The sequence below is a fragment of the Cygnus atratus genome, chromosome 1, assembly GCF_013377495.2.
Source record: "Cygnus atratus isolate AKBS03 ecotype Queensland, Australia chromosome 1, CAtr_DNAZoo_HiC_assembly, whole genome shotgun sequence".
Lineage (NCBI taxonomy): Eukaryota > Metazoa > Chordata > Aves > Anseriformes > Anatidae > Cygnus > Cygnus atratus.
Genome location: NC_066362.1, coordinates 4,952,634 through 4,966,949, shown reverse-complemented (window position 1 = coordinate 4,966,949; position 14,316 = coordinate 4,952,634). Strand labels below are relative to the sequence as shown.

At 38.1% G+C, this 14,316-nt stretch overlaps 1 long non-coding RNA gene across 2 annotated transcripts; it reads left to right on the top strand.

The window, feature by feature from the left end:
• Positions 1-311: 311 nt before the first annotated feature.
• LOC118249451 (uncharacterized) lies at positions 312-12,112 on the top strand. 2 transcript variants are annotated; one of them, XR_004779053.2, is made up of 4 exons: positions 312-658; positions 4,354-4,416; positions 10,943-11,294; positions 12,010-12,112. It is a non-coding gene; the product is annotated as an uncharacterized LOC118249451 (long non-coding RNA). The 2 variants fall into 2 exon arrangements; XR_004779052.2 differs by lacking the exon at positions 12,010-12,112 and having other exon boundaries at positions 10,943-12,003.
• Positions 12,113-14,316: the final 2,204 nt, after the last annotated feature.

Here is a 14,316-nt window from a genome sequence, read left to right as displayed (position 1 = left end):
ACTGAAATGAAATGTTTTACTTCTGAGCCCTTGGAAAGGATGTTTATTCTACTCTAAATAAAACTGAAGTACATTTTTAAATGAAACATCACCTCAAATTACTTTGAAAGAGTCCAAATAAAAAAACATTTACATTTTTTCCAGAATCTCTTTCCCACTTTCCTACAGCTTTTTTTTTTTCTTTTCCTCATTTGAAAGGGTTCTCTTCGATTAGCATGAATTCAAAAAATATTTCAGTCAACTGACTTGTCTGATTTCAGTGGGAAAATTTCCTACTTGCATCAATCATTCCATTCTGTGCGGCCACTTCTCATGAGGTAGAGAGAAAGCAGAGCCCTGGAGAGATGTTAGCTTTCCTGAGGCTACGGCTGCAGCAGGGCACACTCTCATTTGGCACACACACTCCAGCATACAGATATCTACCCACCAGCACAGGCAGAAGAAGGTTCAGGTTGTCTTTTATTCCAGTCGGACAAGGATGAATGCTTTGTGAACACCTAACTTTGTCCTGCCTCTACTTCTGGTTAAGACAACCACCTCTGCCTCTCTCCCAATGGAAGAGTAACATAATCTGCTGCAACCAACATTCAACCCATCATCCAAGCTCCTTTCAGCATCTATGGGCTTACTGTGGGACCTCTGACAAGAGCAGGTAAAGGTAAGAAAATGCTGGATGGGGTTTTAGTTCCTGAAAGTACGGAGAAGAAACTAGAATTAAGGAACATCCTTGTCATGGGCTGGTGAGGTGGCTATGTTGAGCTGACTAGCAGATGCGTGAGGTTTAGTGTTGTTCTATTTTAGCTAAGTTTCAGATCATAAGTGATTTTCCAAATCTGTAGGCAGATTGATATGCTGAAGAGCTGACTTGACCGTTTTTCTGTCAGTTGCTAGAGGAATGAAAACAGCTCTCTTAGGTGTTTTCATATCCGAAATGTCTGGTCACAATTGTTATCTTTCCATCTGCTGTAACAGGTCACAGAAACCACAAGTTTTTATTTCCCTAGGATATTGTAAAATAATCTAAGTGACAATATCTCTGATGCATGGGGTTTTCTAATGAGACATGACTTCTTTTAAAGCATCAATTCATACTTTGTTGGGATATTTAAACTTGCGTTTTAAAGTCATCTTTATATTCGAGACGTGTCAGAATGAAAAAAAAAAAATTTAGCATAATATATTTAAAAAAATAACATGATCACGAATGTGAAAGCTGTTTCATCTTTTCATAACCACTTTTAATCTATAGTGCTATATTTCTCAGTTTTGTTCTTCTTGAAAAAAAAACCCTAAAGTTCAGATATGAAATTTTATACAGTGAGAGGATAACAAAGCTCGGGCCTCAGCCTATCTGTGAAGGGCCATCAAGGACACAGTCTCAAAATACCAAGTGACCTAAAACTGGTCCTGTCTGTCCCCTTGAACTCTTTTGAGAGCAACCTGAAACCTCAGCCAGGATCTCAGTGACTGCAAACACCAAAGGTGTCCCACAGCCTGGGACATGCAACACCCTAGGGATAGTTCCTGACATCTTTATACTGAGGAATACATTGACTATTTTTGGTTGCAAAAGTTCTGGCCACCTGAAATCCAAATTATATTTAATTTAGTCACAACACTCTGAGGATGTCTCCTTTCTTGACTTTCTCAGTACCTCCTTAGGTCTCCTTTCTGGCAGAACTTTTATTCCCTAGTTTGAATGGGAAGTCATTCAGGATCCAATTCACACAGGAGGTCAAAGTTTCCAGATAAAAAGAATTCTTCTGGCTTGCTTGAAATGAATTTAGTCATGCAATACCCCCATCAGGATGAGACAGCTAATCTTCAGGAAATACCTCTGCCCTCACTAACAGACCCACTGTCTCCAGAAAGCAGGAGCAACACTCTTTCAAGGGAGGTTCAATAATCCAAACACAAGAACAAGGTTCATCAGAGGTTGACAGAACACCATTAGGAAGGAATTGCAAATTTTAGAAATCTGTGTTGGACTGGTATTTGTTAACCATTAATTTGCCTGGGGAAAGAGATGTGGTATCTGGAACACCCCATGCCTTAGCTTTGGAGAGAATTCTGATGTGGGACAGTGCAGAAGCCCTGAAATGAACAAGTGAGTGGAGAAGGTCATTGAATAAAAAGTTCTATTTTTAAGCACAGTGGACCTGAAATGATTATTTGACATTTTATTTTAAGCCAGTGCTGATAAAAGTATATTAATAATACGAAGAGCAGAGGAGAGCTGAATAATTAAAAGGGCAAATCAGGATCTGAATCATACAAATATTACACTTCGAACAGAAATCAACAACGGACAAGGAGAGGGATAGTTGTTCTACCAAAAAAAGGTATAACATGATCCAAAAGATGGAATTAGAAGCCAAACAAACATGGGCTGGAACAAATGAGGGTAATTAAATAATGGAACAACTCCCTCCACCACTGCCCACTTTCAAAGCTAGAGTGATGTCCTCTGTGAATTTTGGATCTACTGAAAACAACATAGAACGGTTAATGCAGGAATTACTTCAGAGAAGTCCAATGACCTCTGTCACTTAGGAGGTCAAGAAAGATGAGAAAATAAATCCTTCTGGCTTTAAAAAGCCCTGAGTTAATATCCTTTCCAAAATGTTAAATGTTTAAGGCATTTGATGAGTAACATAGCTACTGTGAAATGGATTAAATGGGGGATAGGGGCAGGGGGATGTTGTTGTTTTCTTATTGTTGGTTGTTTTGCTGTTTATTTGTTTGTTTTTAAGACAGCAGATAATTAACTTATGGAATGCATTGCTGTGGGATGTAAATGAAGCAAATATCTTGAATTCATGTTAAAGACTGTACACCTATTTGAATAACTGTTTGGTTAACTTATGATCCAGAGAAATTTCCCTATATCAGGACACTTGATTAGACAAACTTAATGTTACTGTGATTTTCACAGCTCTGTTTAGATGCCATTTCTTTGCTTCAAGTGGCATGGTCTCCAAAAATGATGCCTCAGACCAAAGGCACAAGCCTGTTTTTGAAGCAAAGGTTTTTGAAGGTATCATTTCCTCAAGAAAATTGTTTCATTACACAGAATAAATGTTGGCCTGAGAGGCATAAAAAAGGTCTGGATTCAAGACAGGATCTAACCTGCAACTATTAGAACTGTTCAGAAATATCCAAATTCTAGGCTCAATTAGAATACTGAAGAAAAAAGAAAAAAGCCAACAATTAAATAGTCTTGCATACTTACCTTCGCTCTGGCTCCTAACTCCTTCTTACTTATTGAAGAATAACTTGGTTATGTGATTGCAGCTCTTGGAACAATCTGCTTTAAACAGAAAACACCATATTATATTAATTAAAAGCTTTTTCCTGCCACCTCATAATCAAAGCCCTGGGAGAATCTATATTGTGAAGTATGTGCCTTATATTTAAAAGGTACTTAATTTCAATATGGACATGATTGTGTTTCAGGGAAGGCCTTTGTTTAATATTTCTTCATAACATAACACCTTACATAATATAATTTCAAAGCCTCCCCCTCCTTTTCTGTGTTTTTTGCTCTCAGTAATTTTTTATCAAATTTATTCATTTCCTGCACACTTATTTAGCACTGTTCCTACTGATAGGATTTTTTTTATTTATTTATTTTTTTAAAGTCACAAGGACAGTCAGTAAACAAACTCAGATTTTTATATATCTTTTTTTTTTTTTCAGGAATGGTATGAGGCTGAGTCATTTTTTTTTCCCCCTGGAAAGTGTTTATGTTGGGAGGTGCTTGATTTTTAATAAGATGCTTCCAAATGAAACATTTCCTTTTGAACTATTTCAAAGCATTGAAATTAATGTCATTATTTTTTTGTTATGTTTCAGGAAAACTGAGGTTTAAACAGCAGAATTTCTGGGGGGAGAACTTCTGTTTCTAAGAAGAGAGGAAACTTTTTCTAAGATGTAAGGGCAAAAAGGCACTTTTTTGAGGCAAAGGATTCTACATTAGGACTAAATATGTGCATGCACATATTTTCAGTGTTTCCTAATAATCACGTATTCCAATGAGCTTAATTGTAGAAGCAGTGACAGGGGTTTTCTCTTACACATTGTGCAGAACTGCTGAATCAGTGTTTCTCGGTGAAACTGCATGACAAGCACTGCAAGATGCTCTATTTTGGGCAGATTTTTTTAGAAAAAGTCACTTCTATATACAGTCATTTTGACACAGGATCTATGCGCTTACCTGCTTTGATTTCTCTCTCAGTGACTGTCCTCCAGGAAAGGTCTTCCTCTTCAATTCACTTTGTGTGGTCTGAAATTTTGGATCAGATTTAGTGACATGCTAATACAAGTCTCTCCCTATTTATTTATTTTTTCCAGAAACTTTAAAGAGGAGGAAAGTGTGAGCAGCCCATTCCAGTCTCCTAAATACTGATTTTTAAGGTACAGTTATACAAACAATGGGTAAGATGTAGCTTGGATTTGAACTTTCAACCCATCAGCTGCATCCTGATCACTGCTTGTCATGCATGCAGAAAAAACGTGAAGCAGCTAAACTGTCCAGAACGGAGGGATGAATCACCTTCTGTATGCCGTAGGATAAAGGCATGTCAGTGTACAGGTACTGTAGAGGAGTGAAACACTGTGGGTTTATGGCCTCTCTGCTTGCCTGTAAGCTCATACTCAGAGCCTGCACCAAAGAAGCACTGGGCATTCCCGAATAAAAGAGAAAATTCCTGAGTTTATAACAAAGATTAAATATCCCAGAGTACAAAACCATCAATAATAAAATCTGACAGTATTTAAGAAGCATCACAATGGGGATTAATTGGTAATTTAAAGGATATAAACATTGATTTGGGAAATATTATTTGTCCAGGTAATAGCCTCCAAAGTCTTTTTCCCACTTGCAGTATTTCAGCTTGCCCTGAGAGTGAGAAGCAATCTTTCTGCTGGCATCAAAATCCTGCTGCAGCTGGAAGGGGCTTGATGTACTTGAAGATGTGATTATCCACAGGAAGGAGAGATCCTGCAGCCCTAGTCATGACAGGGTGGTGTGCTGAGTCCACAAAATGTCCCCTGCCTATTTGACAACTGCGTGGTTTGCAGTTTTGGAAATCCAAGCATCTTTCTGGGTATTAGTCTGGAGGCTGAGGGCAAGAAAGAAGCTGCAGAGTGGTGGATGAGGGATTAGCAAGTGCGCAGAGGTCACAGTATTAAACAATATGTAAACTTCACGGATTAGGCCCTGCTCCAGCAAACAGGGCGAAGAGTCGAACAGAGCTATTTTCTTCCATCGCTGGCTGTCCTCGAGTCAGTATAAGTATAGCAGTAATATTTGGTAGTTGAGAATGGGATCCCGTGATTATAAATTTGTTTTGTAAATACCTCCGTGGCAGAGGCTGGTTACAAAAGAGCTCATAACCCAAAAGCAGCAGATAGGCAAAGACTGTGAGCACAGACAGATGCAATCCAGGATGTCCTGCTCCTTTCTGATGAGTTTTGGGGAGGGGACAGTAAGTTTAATGCTCTCTCTTTCTCTGCTCACTCTTCCCTATAAATCCTTGGTTAATTTAAGGTGTAGGCAGGCCAGCTTTGCACATCTTTCTGAAGTTTAAGGAGTTAATGTATACTGCTGCTTTACTGATGAAAGACAGAATACAGGAGTGTTTCTAGTGCACATTAGTGGTGGTTTAAGCAAAGCCAACAGGGAGCTTAAATTCCTGCTGTTTCTGCTGTGATGATTCTCTTTGTGTCACAGAGAGGGGAACTCTAGTGCAGAGGGCTCTGGCATGTCACGATGTTACCACAGTTAATAGAGGAGCAGGTAAAATGGAAGGATTTACACTTTGCTGAAGGCTGCTGGTCAATACAGAAATAGCTACTGTCACAGCACGGCCTGTTTGGGCCATTACTTTTGAATAAGAAACGTGTCACTTATGTTTCAACATCTGGCCAGTGGTTATGAAGGGAAGCCAGCTGGCCACATCACAGCTGCAATGTTTGATGAGCCCTTTCCTTCACTGTCTCCATTGTGTGGGCCTGAGAGCAGAACTGTGGATCGGCAGGAGGGAGAACGCAAGGCCTACTCTCACTTTTTCTTTCTCCAAGCATTTTATTGTAGCCTGCATCCCTTCGCTGACCGAGCTGGATTAAGTCTCCATGACATGAAGTCAGGAATGTAGATTTATTCAGACTCGTTAAAACAGTGGCACACATCCCAAGGAAGACAAATAGCCTTTTGTGAGATAATTTGCTAACACTGTTCCACCCTAACACGTATCAGTCCTGTTATCGCATGACTAATATGGACATAACCCTGCGCACTTTTATCAGACATGCATACATATGTCAGCCTGATTTGTGTCTCACTTGGATGGGTGAAGAAGCCAATGGACCTGTGCCCAAGCAAAACTCGTTGAACTGAGATCAAAATATGCTGTGCGCTCTTAATTTGCTGCTTGTGCCCTTTTGCATTAAGTGGCTTTAGTTCAGATGAGCATTTGCAGTAAGTCATTCAGTCATTTCTTTTACATATGAAGAAGAATTCATGGAATAGAAGCATTTGGTATTCACTGTCAACATTACGGTACTTTCTGTTAGTCACATTATTCTTTTGGTTAAAAGAACAGTGGGCATCTGATCAGGAGAAAAACCTACCCTGTGAGTAATCCTATACCATGAGTAATCAAAACAGGATATATCTTGTTCTCTTGTAGCATTTTAATGAACGCTAAAGAATTCTATAGTATTTTAATGACTAACCTGATGTAAATTAAAATCTGATTTAAATAATGTTATTACCCTCCCTGCTGATAGGGAAACTGAAGTATGGGGCCATTCAAAGTCTCTGGATAAGAAGTCCTAGATCCCAATTCAGCACAAACTTCAACTAAGCTTAAACAGAAAGCAAAGAGGCCTTTCGGTTTCACTACTAACACAGGATTAGGGAGATCTGACTGTGCCTGTCACAGATTTCTTGTGTGCATTTATCCTCTTTCAGTGAATGGCAGGTAGCAATATTGCCTTTGCAAACCATCTGGTTAGGTTGTGAGAGCTTCAGGGACAGAAAAAATTCTTTCTTGGGCACTTGAATAGTGCTTACCATAAACAGGCGCTTCTCCTGGCTTTGCTATCGGTGTCAGTGGTGAGGCAGAAGGTAGCACAAAATTTATTTGGCAGAAAATATTTTTTTTTTGATTCCTCCGGAATATGTGACTTTGACAAAATCAGCCTCCTTGGAAGCTGAACACTACTGCTTTCCACCACAGACATGAAGATGTCTGATAGTGAGCTTTGGGACAGAGATCCACGCTCTCTCCATACAAGCAACACATATTATGACCTGTTTACACTGAAATTTAGCCAAAAAAAAAAAGTCTCTCAACTCCCAATCAATGGATAAACAAACAGCTCCAGTCACATCCTACATACAATTTCCAAAAGTACCTACATCCTTCTCTTCAGAAGGAAACAAATCAAGAGATTCCACAAACAATTATCAGTGTTCATGTCTCACTGAGAGGTATTTGTGTTGGCTGGCACTGTTTTGCTGTTAACCCATGCGATCAGGACAGACAGGTCCATGCTAGTGTCGCAATACCATCACGGAGGATGCTGGCTTTCCTTTTACACCAGTAGGTGACTCTACACTTATGCTACTGTTTCTCTGCATTTACCTTGTTGGAACCAATGGCATAATTCTGTCCAGGAATTTTGTCTTTCAGCTTCCTAGAGAACAGATGAAGCTACACAAAGAACTCTCTTTAAGCAAATAATAAAAGCTCTAGTACCATTAATGTGCTACAGAAGAAAGCCACAGGTACACGAATAAAAGGTGGACCTTTGACCAAAGTGATACACCCACTACTTAAAAGCACTGATTTTTTTTTCCTGAGCATTTTTAAAAGCATAATTCCCTTTATTATATTTGATAGATAATAAATCCAGATCAAATGAATACCTTAGAAACTACTCTTCTGCAGAAACCCACGAGTCTCTGCTTTTTTCTGGCAAAGCTGAAGTTAGCTTAAAATTCCTCAACCTCGACATATTCTTCACCTATCATAAAATGCTCTAGTCAAAATAGAAGCTTTGAATGAAACTGTATGAATTTTTTACCATTTCTACAAGTAGAAAAAAATATGTATATTCAATTGTATCATACTGTAACGTTTATATTTGTGTTTCAAATAACTTTAAAATATATTTATTTGACACAATATTTATTTAGAGAGGGAAAAAATGTAGAAATAGCATTAAATGATTAGATTGATCTGATTTTTTTTTCCTCACTATTTCATTTCAGTTCCTCGGAAAATCATGAGAGAAAAAAAAAAATCTATGTTGTGATTCAGAGCAGGGTCTCATTTCCGAATACTGGAATTCCCCCAAGAGTGGAAACCATGAACTCTAATCACAACTTTCCCACTCTCTGACCCTGCAACCGATATCAGAGTCCAAGTGTTAGAAACTATATGGCAGTTCGATGCATTTTACATACCTCTTTCACGGTGGTCTCTGCATTTTCAAGTACTCATGTCAAGGTCCTTCCCATTTTCACTGCTCCACGTCTCACAGACTGCAATATCCAGGTGTTCTGGACATTTCCAGTGGGTATGTTGCCTCTCAATTTTTTAACAGTGACACCATAAATATTTTGGTGCAGAGGGATAGTTGGCTTACAAAGCAAAATATTTTTAAAGCCATAGGTAATTTTGCTTTCTTGACTACATAGTGCATTGCAATTATTTATATCCTATGAGAACAAGTGACACCTTTTAACATTTAAAATATTTTTATAGTCCCTTTTCATATCTGTTTTTGTTCCAGTTAAAAGAAAAAGAAAATCAAATTTTGTAATTTTAATATCCAGAATATTTTAAGACCTAGTACAGCTCAGTTGGACTTTGCTTGATGCTCAGTCAGCAATATAAATCAAAAGCAACCTTACTGGTCGTCATTAGACCTCATTCACTCACCCTTAAACAGATGTAAATCAAGAGTAAGTACAAAAATAAAGAAAGAAAGAAAGAAAAATCAGTAGCATTATGAATTGAAGAACTGGTCCTGCTGAGTCTGCATTTCTGCACAATTTGGCAGCAGTGACTGCACTGCCCACAGATGAAGAAAATGGCTATGAGGCTGAGCCTGAGCAGAAGTGCTTATTTTTAGCATAACATAAATCAGACGAGTCCTTCCAAACACCATTCACACTTTCCAGTTATGCCACACTACAAGGTGACATGAGAGTTTTCATGGCTCATGATAAATGATTCCAGGAGGACAGTAAGAGGGCTGGCATGGGGGGAGCAGGGGAAGAAAATGCCAATTAATAGCTGAATTACTGTGAAATAAGTACTTTTAGTGGGATGGCTTTGATGTAGTGAATAGTCTCAGGTGCAGAGAAGTAGATTTAATTGTAATGCATGGATTAAGATAGACATGGAGAACAGACTCACTGTGTGTAGAATAACTTCTGATAGTTCAATTCTGGTGCATTTTCATTTTAAGTTACTTAGTTGTCTCTCCTATATATAAATATATATGTACATATATATATGCACACATTTAAGAGGTCATAAAGTTGCACAAAAAACAGAAAAAGCTCATGCACAAAGATTACTCACCTTCAAGGAACATTGTGGCTTGCTCCTTTCTAAGACTATCATTCTCTTCATAATGTTTCTAGAAACTAAGCAGTGTAAAATGTAGCTTTGAGAATTTCAGAGCACTTTGGACAGAAATTTGCAGTCTAACCCAGATAAATTATTCTAAATTAACATATTTCTGGTCATCAGCTCTCTACTGCTGTGACTACACAAAAGCCCTGTGATTGCAATTTACTGGGGAAGTTCACTTATTTTTAAATATCTACATCCCACCTAATCTTCCTGAGATCCCTTGATAGTCAAGGGATATGGTTCCTATGGCCTATTTTACATGTCAATTTTATGATAGGGTGAACTTTGCCCTAAAAGCAACTATTTTCTTCCACTAACCACCAAGGAAAGGTAACACAGACATAGATTTCAGCTGCTGATGGGTATGCAGAGCATAGATATGTTCTTGGTACCTCCCATCTGGTTCCCGTTTAGCTGCAGCAGCTGAAGCCATACCAGGACCAGCTGTCCCTCAGGCCCTTAGCTGGTGATTATCTCCCTGATTGCAGAGATACCAGAAGCAAATGAGAATTAGATCCTTGGATACTACAGCCAGATAGCTCTATCTGGGAAGTTAAACCATGCTGACCTGAGGCTATGAAGCAGCAGAATGAACAGGCAACCTGGTTGTTTCTGTGAAAGACAACATCTGGTTGACAGGTGAGGCAGAAGACAAGGAGAGATGAGAAAGGCAATGTCATCGTTATCATTAGTTTTATCAAAATCCAAAAAGACTCTCAGTCATAACCCTACTTAGGAAGTAAAACTGTTCTTGATGTGATCTGGAGTAATTTTGGTTTGCTGCTAGCTATGCTGGGAAGACACTGTCATTTCCAGCTCACTGAAGAATCAGATAGGTGGTCTAAGTTGACTTTCCATCTATCTGTTCAGTTGTCACGTTCTGGTCCAAGCATGAGGCAACCACTAAAACACAAGGAAATCAGCAATGAGAAATGCTTAGTGCACTTATTAATTAAGTACTGGAACATAATCTTGAAGAACAGGATGTGAACTGCAGCTTGGGGAAGAATGGGTGAAGGGAAGCCTGTAAATATATTTGGTTATGAGATTTTGCAAAAAGTACATGCCTCAGAGCTATTTGTGGGGTTAATTCTGCTTTGATAGATGCTTAGCAATGGAGTGTATGGAGTATGTCCATATGCAACTTCAACTCTGACATTTCTTTGTGTGGGAAATTCCCCTGGATTTATGTTTTTAAAGGAAAACAAAGGCTAAATTAATCTCTGGGAAGATTGTTCTCCTCTGGAATTTATGAAGCTGTCTGAAGCAAAGGTCTTTCCTTGTAGGCCCTTCGACATCTAACTGCAGAGTGAGTGGGAGTGAATTATAATTGCATGCACAGGAAGTAGTTGAAGGAACTTCAGCAGAAGAGGCAGCACCTTTTGTCCAACCTGAGAGCACAAACAAACATAATATGATAATTTGGGAGACCTGATTAAGGACTGACTATACTTCTTGTCCCTATCACATTCTGCAAGAGTTCTTCTATCACTTCATCCCTCATTTAGAACGATCTACCTGATTTGTGCAAGTCCACCACAGTGTGACTATGCCTACTCTGAAGTCACACTGAGAACACAGCTGAATTGCATCAGGTCGTCATGGTGCCTGTTGTCCAAGACAAAGCATTAAATTGAGGTAAAGTATGTCAAATTACATTTAAACTTAGGTTTTCATACGTATGCAGATATATTTTTATATATGCACACAATGTATGTATTATCTAATATATATGTATATATAATGAACACATATTATGCAAATGAAAGTATACATGTATGTGTATTACAGGCAGAAATATACATGAGTACATATACATGCTACATATGCAGTAACAAGGCAGTCTGATCATATGTATATGTATACATAGAGGTATTTGTGAATTAATATACACATTTATATTTGGGTATATATAGGTATAGCATGTATGTATTTGTACCTCAATCTATGTTCATAGGTTTATGCAGTAATAGCTTGTTTGTCTACAGCTATGCCAGCTTACAAACACATATGAGTACTTGAAAACTTTGATATATTATAGGGTGTGGGAAAAACAAAGACACGTGGACAGGTTTACATGTTACAGTTCATGATGGTGCCTAAATATCACACACGCGCATGCATGTCTTTGCATGTGTTTAGAAGCAAAATATTAATGATATTTGCATATTTGCTCACATCAATTTTGTTTGCCAGAAAGCCTTCTTTGAAATACAAGATTGTTGTTATTATTATTTTAGTAACAAAGCAGCAACAGAAGCTGGGAGATTTAAGCAGACATAGAAAAGTGTCATCTAATAGTCCATCAAACAGCTCTTGTCACACAGATAAACCTTTTATCTCTCTCTTCCAGATTCTAATCAAGGGTACAGTTTGCATGTTTCTTGTGTCACTGCAGCAACCAATTCAGCTGGGATTTCCTATGCCCTGGGAAATAAACTCATTTTGACCCAAATGAGCATTTCAGTGTCTTGTTTTATCTTTTCACATTAACATTGATGATTATTTGTTAGTCAGGATACCAAGAGTGCATTTTCTCACCAAAGGGATGGGCTGCAAGGCAGAGCGTGTCTGCTTATTTGGAGATTTTTGAACACAGAAGAAAACCAAAACTCATTCTGGGAAATGTATTCACAAGGCAAAGTTTTCATTGTGGTTACAAAACCATTTAAAATACTCTGAAATCTGAAGCTTAAAGAGTAAATTCCAATGTTTTTATTGTTTTAAAATTCTGTTTATAGTTTCCACAATTTTTCTCATTATCCAAATATAGCAATGACAGTATAAATGAAATTGTGAAGTTTCAAATTCTATCATATTTTTACAATACTGGCATTGTTGCACATTCAAACTGTGTATTTCAGTCTGACTGTGCTTAATCAGTCACCCTTCCTGGTTTTGCACTCATAATTAATTGCTCACATTGAAATAGAAACCAAGTGAGAAATAAACCATTGCCTAAAGTCAAGGCTTAACTCTAAAAATATAAAAAGGAATCTTTTATGTCTTGTTTTTATTGTGAGTTTTATGATTCTCGATGATGGGTTCAATAGTCTTGGTTTCTGAAATTGTTTACATGAGCTTTCATTCATCTGATACTAATTTCTAGCTTGCATGTTGTTGGCAAGTAGTTTGAAAAAAGAAGACCTTGGGCTACATCTCTAATAGTAAACTGAAGGCCAGGGAACAAGGCCCGAGCTGGCTGCTGGATGATTTTCATCCAGACAGCTACCTCTGCCTTGGAACATTTCATTTGCTTGTGGGAGGTCAATAAATAAAATTCCATGTCTAATATTTTTAGCATTTCTTATTTTCTCTTGAGTATTTGAAAGCTTGTACATGCATCATTGAGCAAAACAAGCACAAAGCTCTGGAAAAGAAGCAGTTGGACATTGCCTGCTCAGAGGTGTCTCCAGCATTGCAATTGAGAGCTGATCTAGTTGTTGTTGCCTCTGCCCTTACATATGCGAGAAACAGGAATTTCTTGGCATGCAATTTTTAGTGATATAATTTCATGTTTACTTTTGGATGAGATGGTGCCTGGTGGCACATTTCCCTCCTCCAACAAAAGAAGGTTAAAGCAGCCCAAGCTGGATTTGTTATGGAGGAGTAGCTTGTTACCTCTCCTTACCGCAAGAGGAAATTTCCCTTTTCTCTTCTCCAACTGATTAAGGAGTTTTTTTAGGAATTTTCTTTTCCTTAAGCATTGTTCTTATTAAAAATAGTTCAGCACCTTAGGCCATAAAAGAAATTCTCCTCTGATCAGGCCTCCTGCCTCAAGCAGTTAAATAAATAGCATCCATTTGATGTAGCAAATGTGAAAGCTCCATGTTTACTTCTCCACTTTGAAAAAAGCATATAATAGCATTTTGGTTTTTTTTTCTTCCCAAGGTTCATGTTGTTGTAAAATAAACAGATGTTTGGAAGGGGAGGAGGGAAACGTATACATTTTAAATGTTTAAAATACACCCAGTCACCACTGATTAACAAGCATAACAATGGGTGATAAGGAAACAGAAAATATCAGAAGTCACTCAATGGCTTTGGTAAATTTTTGGATTGGTTTGGTTGATTTATTATTATTATTATTATTATTATTATTTTCTACTGTAAAATGTCTGGCATCGCCAAAAAAAATAAAACCTGCTTTGAAAACCAGACATCTGTTTTCAGAGCCTTTGAGACTGGGAGCGTGAAATGTAGGAAACATAAGAAAAGACCCTAGCAAAGAGTGCATGCCCCCTCAGAACATGAAAAGCTACAAGAAAATCAAATCAAAACAAATATGAGAAACCATTTTATGAACCAAGGTTCCTCTTTAAAGCAAATAGTTTGTGTAGAATAGATGAGAATTTCAGTTTTCAAACCTGACCTTACTCATTGTGATTCCCAAAGACCTTCTCAAGGGACTCCCAGCTCAGCACCTCCTGTGTGACTGCATGAAGCAGATTTCAGTCTTCTTCAGTGCAATCACATTCCTACGTCGCTGTGCTATCTAAGCATTGTGTACTGAGGAATTGACTGCAGTGATTAGGATTGCTCACCTTATTTGCCCTCTCTTTCTCTCATACAATAAGGAAACAGAAATGACGAGCCAGGTATGATAATCCCAGTGCAAACTCCTATTGTTTCCAATCTCATCCAGTGTAACAAATCCACT